Source organism: Pelophylax lessonae, assembly GCF_965119305.1.
Source record: "Pelophylax lessonae genome assembly, chromosome: 1".
NCBI lineage: Eukaryota > Metazoa > Chordata > Amphibia > Anura > Ranidae > Pelophylax > Pelophylax lessonae.
This window is the reverse complement of record NC_138768.1, coordinates 746,065,534-746,072,411: the sequence shown is the minus strand read 5'-3', so window position 1 is coordinate 746,072,411 and position 6,878 is coordinate 746,065,534.

The window sequence follows — 6,878 nt, the reverse complement described above, 5'->3', positions numbered from 1 at the left end:
AAAAGCATTGAACTTATTCTCTCTGGAGAAGAGACGATTGAGGGGGGATATGATATCAATGTACAAATACTGTACTGGTGATGACTAGAGTTGAGCGGACACCTGGATGTCCGTGTTCAGCGGGTTCGGCCGAACTTGAAAAAAAAGTCTGGGTCCGCGTCCCGGACTTTTTCCGAACTTTACCCAGACACCGAACCCCATTGAAGTCAATGGGGACCCGAACTTTCAGGCACTAAAATGGCTCTAAAACACCAATGGAAAGGGCTAGAGTGCTGCAAATGGCAGCAAAACGTAGTTAAGAGCATGGCAAGTGCTCTGCAAACAAATGTGGATAGGGAAATAACTTAAAACAACAAAAAAAAAACAGAAAAATAAAAAAAATTTCTTCATCTGTGAAGGACAAGGCCCATATGGAGTAGGAGGGAGGTTGAGGTGGTGGTGGATGTGGCGGTGTAGGTGGAAGCGGCGGTGGAGGAGGACGAGGTAGCCAACACTGCTTTTTTTCAGTCATTTTAAATGAGGGTACACCCCAAAAGAGTGAGAAAGATCAAAAATATAACAATGGCTGGGTAAGGTCGGTATCCATCTCTATTCTGCACAAGGTATGGAAAAGTCCTGTGGGATCCATGCCTGGTTCATTTTAATGAACGTGAGCTTGTCCACATTGTCTCTGGACAGGCGGCTGCGCTTGTCTGTGATAACGCCCCCAGCCGTGCTAAATACACGTTCAGATAATACACTGGCTGCAGGGCACGCCAGCACCTCCAAGGCGTAAAGGGCAAGCTCAGGCCATGTGCCCAATTTGGAGACCCAGAAGTGAAGGGGGCAGACCTGTCATTCACTACATGTAGGCGTGTGCACACATACTGCTCCATCATGTTGGTGAAATGCTGCCTCCTGCTAAGACGTTCCATATGAGCTGCTGGTGCTGCTGTTTGTTGTGGCATGCTGACAAAGCTTTTCCACATTTCGGCCATGCTAACCCTGCCTTCTGAGGTGCTGGCGGTGCCCTGGTTGCGTTGGCGACCTCTTCCTCCTCCTCCTCTGCCTTGGCCTTGTGCTTCCACTGTGGCCCCGCTGTCAGGTGGGAATGCAAGCAGCATCGCGTCTACCAGTGTGCACTTGTACTCGCGCATCTTGCGATCGCGCTCCAGTGAGTGAATTAAGGACGGTACGTTGTCCTTGTAACGGGGATCCAGCAGCGTGGCCACCCAGTAATCAGCACAAGTTAGAATGTGGGCAACTCGGCGGTCGTTGTGGAGACACTGCAGCATGTAATCGCTCATGTGTGCCAGGCTGCCCAGAGGCAACGAAAGGCTGTCCTCTGTGGGAGGTGTATCGTCTGTGTCCTCTGTATCCCCCCAGCCACACACCAGTGATGCCCATGAGCTGGCCTGGGTGCCACCCTGCTGTGAACATGGTTCCATCTCCTCCTCCTCATCCTCCTCATCCTCCAGAACTATGCCCCTGCTGGACAATTGTGTCCCTGGCGTTTGTGGGTGCAGGAACCCACCCTCGGAGCCACTTGCGAATGACTGCCCTGAAAGCCTTGGAAATGTTACCTCTTCATCCTCATCCTGTGCCACATCCTCTTCCATCATTGCCCGAATCATTTTTTGAAGGAGGCATAGAAGTGGGATAGTTAAGCTGACAACGGCATCATCGGCACTGGCCATGTTGGTGGAGTACTCAAAACAGCGCAACAAGGCACACAGGTCTCGCATGGAGGCCCAGTTATTGGTGGTGAAGTGGTGCTGTTCCGCAGAGCGACTCACGCGTGTGTGCTGCAGCTGAGACTCCGCTATGGCCTGCTGCTGCTCGCACAGTCTTTCCAGCATGTGCAAGGTGGAGTTCCACCTTGTGGGCACGTCACATATGAGGCGGTGAGCGGGAAGGCCGAAGTTACGCTACAGCGCTGACAGGCGAGCAGCAGCAGGGTGAGAACGCCGAAAGTGCGCACAGACGGCCCGCACTTTCTGCAGCAGCTCTGACATATCGGGGTAATTTTTAAGGAACCTCTGCACCACCAAATTCAGCACATGCGCCAGGCAAGGGATGTGCGTCAAACCGGCTAGGCCCAGGGCTGCTATGAGATTTCGCCCGTTATCGCACACCACCAGGCCGGGCTTGAGGCTCGCTGGCAGCAACCACTCATTTGTCTGCTGTTCCATGCTCCTCCACAACTCCTGCGCGGTGTGTGGTTTTTCCCCCAAACAGGCAAGTTTTAAAACTGCCTGCTGTCGTTTACCCCTGGCTGTGCTGAAGTTGGTGGTGAAGGTGTTACACTGACCGGATGAGGAGGTGGTAGAGGATGAGGAAGCGGAGTAGGAGGAGTTCAGAACAGGAGGAAAACTGAAGGGCCCTGCAATCCTTGGCGGTGGAAGGAAATGCGCCAAACAAATTTAAAAGGTGTATCTCACACGTACCGATACAGACTATGCCGTAATTTAATTTTTTACACTCCAAAAGGGTGTATATTGAATAGCGGAATAGGAAAAATTTTATAAAACGGTGTATCTCACACGTACAAACACAGACTAGACCCCGATTACAATTTTTTGTACCCTAAAGGCAGGATAAGGATGAGGAAGAGGAGTAGGAGAAGTTCGGAACAGGAGGCAAACTGAAGCACCCTGCAATCCTCGGCGGTGGAAGGAGATGCGCCAAACAAATTTAAAAAGGTGTATCTCACATGTACCAATACAGACTATGCCGTAATTTAATTTTTTACACTCAAACAGGGTGTATATTGAATAGCGGAATAGAAAATTTTTTATAAAATGGTGTATCTCACACGTACAAACACAGACTAGGCCCCGATTACAATTTTTTGTACCCTAAAGGCAGGATGAGGATGAGGAGTAGGAGGAGTTCGGAACAGGAGGCAAACTGAAGCACCCTGCAATCCTCGGCGGTGGAAGATGCACCCCAAAAGATTGGAAGGTGTATCTCACACGTACCGATACAGATTATGCCGCAATTTAATTATTTTTACCCCAAAGGGTGTAGATTGAATAGCGGAATAGAAAAAATTGTATAAAAAGGTGTATCTCACACGTACAAACACAGACTAGGCCCCCGATTACAATTTTTTGTACCCTAAAGGCAGGATGAGGATGAGGAGTAGGAGGAGTTCGGAACAGGAGGCAAACTGAAGCACCCTGCAATCCTCGGCGGTGGAAGATGCGCCCCAAAAGATTGGAAGGTGTATCTCACACGTACCGATACAGACTATGCCGCAATTTAATTCTTTTTACCCCAAAGGGTGTAGATTGAATAGCGGAATAGAAAAAATGTTATAAAATGGTGTATCTCACACGTACAAACACAGACTAGGCCCTGATTACAATTTTTTGTACCCTAAAGGCAGGATGAGGATGAGGAGTAGGAGGAGTTCGGAACAGGAGGCAAACTGAAGCACCCTGCAATCCTCGGCGGTGTAAGATGCGCCCCAAAAATTGGAAAGGTGTATCTCACACGTACCGATACAGACTATCCCGCAATTTAATTATTTTTACCCCAAGGGTGTAGATTGAATAGCGGAATAGAAAATATGATATAAAATTGGTGATTTTTCAATAGCACATGTGAACACAGCAGTGTCTTATGTCAGTCAGCTCTGCTGCAGGCTATGAACAGAAAAAAAAAAGAAAATTCCCCTTTAAGTATTGTAATTTTTAAATAGATTAGTACAGACTATGCCACAATTTAATTTTTTTTAACCCAAAAGGGTGTATATTGAATAGTGGAATAGAAAAAAGTGTATAAAATTGAAAATCACTCAATAGCACATGTGAACACAGCAGTGTCTTATGTCAGTCAGCTCTGCTGCAGGCTATGAAGGGAAAAAAAAGAAAATTCCCCTTTAAGTTTGTAATTTTTAAATAGATTAGTACAGACTATGCCACGATTTAATTTTTTTAACCCAAAAGGGTGTATATTGAATAGTGGAATAGAAAAAAGTGTATAAAATTGAAAATCACTCAATAGCACATGTGAACACAGCAGTGTCTTATATTAGTCAGCTCTGCTGCAGGCTATGAAGGGAAAAAAAAATTCCCCTTTAAGTTTGTAATTTTTAAATAGATTAGTACAGACTATGCCACAATTTATTTATTTTTAACCAAAAGGGTGTATATTGAATAGTGGAATAGAAAAAAGTGTATAAAATTTAAAATCACTCAATAGCACATGTGAACACAGCAGTGTCTTATGTCAGTCAGCTCTGCTGCAGGCTATGAAGGGAAAAAAAAAAATAAAATTCCCCTTTAAGTATTGTAATTTTTAAATAGATTAGTACAGACTATGCCATAATTTATTTTTTTTAACCCAAAAGGGTGTATATTGAATAGTGGAATAGAAAAAAGTGTATCAAATTTAAAATCACTCAATAGCACATGTGAACACAGCAGTGTCTTATCACAGTCAGCACTGAAGCAAAAACGCTGCACACAACTGACTGATAAAAATAGATTTTTTTCTCCCTCCTCCTCCTCCTCCTCAGCGGGCTTAAATGAGGGCAAAAAGATTGTGTTCACTGCACCACCCCCCACACAGCAAAATCGATGTAGAACACTGACCCTGCCTATTCTCCAGCCTGTCCCTAATATGATCGATAAGATCGTTCACTGGCACTGCACAACCCCCCACACAGCAAAATCGATGTAGAACACTGACCCTGCCTATTCTCCAGCCTCGCCCTAAAATGCTCTAATAACTCTCCCTGCCTGCACTCCGAACTGACCCTGCATTCTTTTCGGACAAAATTTTTCACAGAATCACTGTCTTTCCCTAATCAGCAGCCAGCACGTATGATGTGTGCTCTGTCCCTAAACTACAGCAGAATGACGCAGCGCGCTGGGGCTCTCGAACTTATAAAAACATGGTCACATGCTTCAGATGGCCAATCACAGCTACTAATACATTAGTAGGCATGGCTGGGATGGCTTAAGGCATACCAGTTAAACGCTTGTTGATGGGCTGTTGAAAGCCCGCCATTAAAAGCGCGCCATTACATACAAAACAGGAAATAAAATGACCGAACACGGATTTTAAACCCAAACATACAGTAAAGTTTTCGGGTCCGTGTTCGGGTAACAAAAATCAAATTATTCGGTAAGAACACGAATAATACAGTCCGTGTTCGCTCAACACTAGTGATGACCCTAGCATAAGGAACAAACTTTTTAGAGAAAGGGAATATAATAAGACACATGGCCACTCACTAAAACTAGAGGAAAAACGGTTTAACCTTAAAATACGTAAGGGGTTCTTCACTGTCAGAGCAGTAAGGATGTGGAATTCTCTTCCACAAGCAGTCGTATCAGCAGGGAGCATCAATAGTTTCAAAAAACTATTAGATGGACACCTTAAAGACCAAAACATACAGGGGTATAAAATGTACGGTTAACAGCAAACACACACACACACACATCATAGGTTGAACAGGATGGACTGATGTCTTTTTTCAACCTCACAAACTACATAACTATGTAACTATGATTTAGGCTGGGTTCACACTGGATTGCAGAGCGGCCCGCAGTAGGCGGTCGAGCGCATCCCGTTCACCGTTTCAGGTCCAAATTCGGTATGAATTTTTGGCTGAATTCAGACCTGAAATGGACCAAAAGACAGACACAAATTTCCTGCAAACTGCTCCGCAGCTGTCCCGGAGCTGTGCGACCAGGTATTGAGAGCCGGTCACAGTCTCCTGACATGCGAATTGGATGTGGGGCAACCAGAAATTCGCACTAGTGTGAACCCAGCCTTAGTCTTGCTGGGTGGTTGTCAGGCTCAAGCTGCTTTACAGTATAACCTGCTTGTTCATTTGTTTTTCCCCCAAACTCAGGGAAGCTATTGTTTCTTTCTGCTGCCAGTAGGTGTCACTGGTACCTCTGGCAAAAGAGTGAGATAACAAAGATAGGGTAAACGAGTGCTGCTTCAACATATACAAAACATATGAAGTATAATAATATTACATAAACAGTGCTATACAAAGTGCCAGTTGATAAATGAGTCCATTAGTGCCTTCAAAGTGCCAGTGCTTGATAAATTCTTCTAGTGGATTCAGTATGTCACTCCGTACTCCCCTCCTGAAATCCCCACTCACCAACGGTATGTATCAATCCAGCATATAGTGCTTTTAACATGTCTGATAAAAGAAAACCAATAGGGTGGACCAACGTGGGATTTAGCATTAGACTATCATCACAATAACCAGTAGTAAGGTGTACTAAGATGGGGGATTTACCATTTCCTGTTGAGAACAGGAAATGATGACAAACCTTAAACAGGAAGTGACACAGTGGGAGTAGTAGGAAGGTTCAGGTGTAGTAGGAAGATACTAAAGTATAAGAGGGAGCCAGTCACCAGTAGCCCCAGCTTCTTAAGACGACCAGTGGGAGGGGTGAAACGCGTAAAGCAGGGGACTGCTGAGTGAAGTCAGATCCGGTAGTTGGAACGTACGCCACGGCTTGAAATTGCTTTTAAGTTGTAAGTGTACTTGCTTTTAAACTTTCAATAAATGAGACAGTATTACGCTATGGGAACCTCTCTTTTATTTCCATAATATATCTTGCTGAGAGCCTTTGTGTCGGAAGGAGAAGGAGAGGAGTCATATCTAACCATTGTGCTTTAAAAGCACTATATGCTGGCTTGAAATATACTGTTGGTGAGTGGGGATTTCAGGAGTGGAGCATGGAGTGGCATACTGAATCCACCAGAAGAATTTATCAAACACTGGCATTTTGAAGGCATTAATGGACTTTATTTATGCAATGGCACTTTGTATAGCACTGTTTATGTAATAATAATATATTTCATATATTTTGTATATGTGGAAGCAATGCTAGTTTACCCACGTTTTGTTAGCATCATAC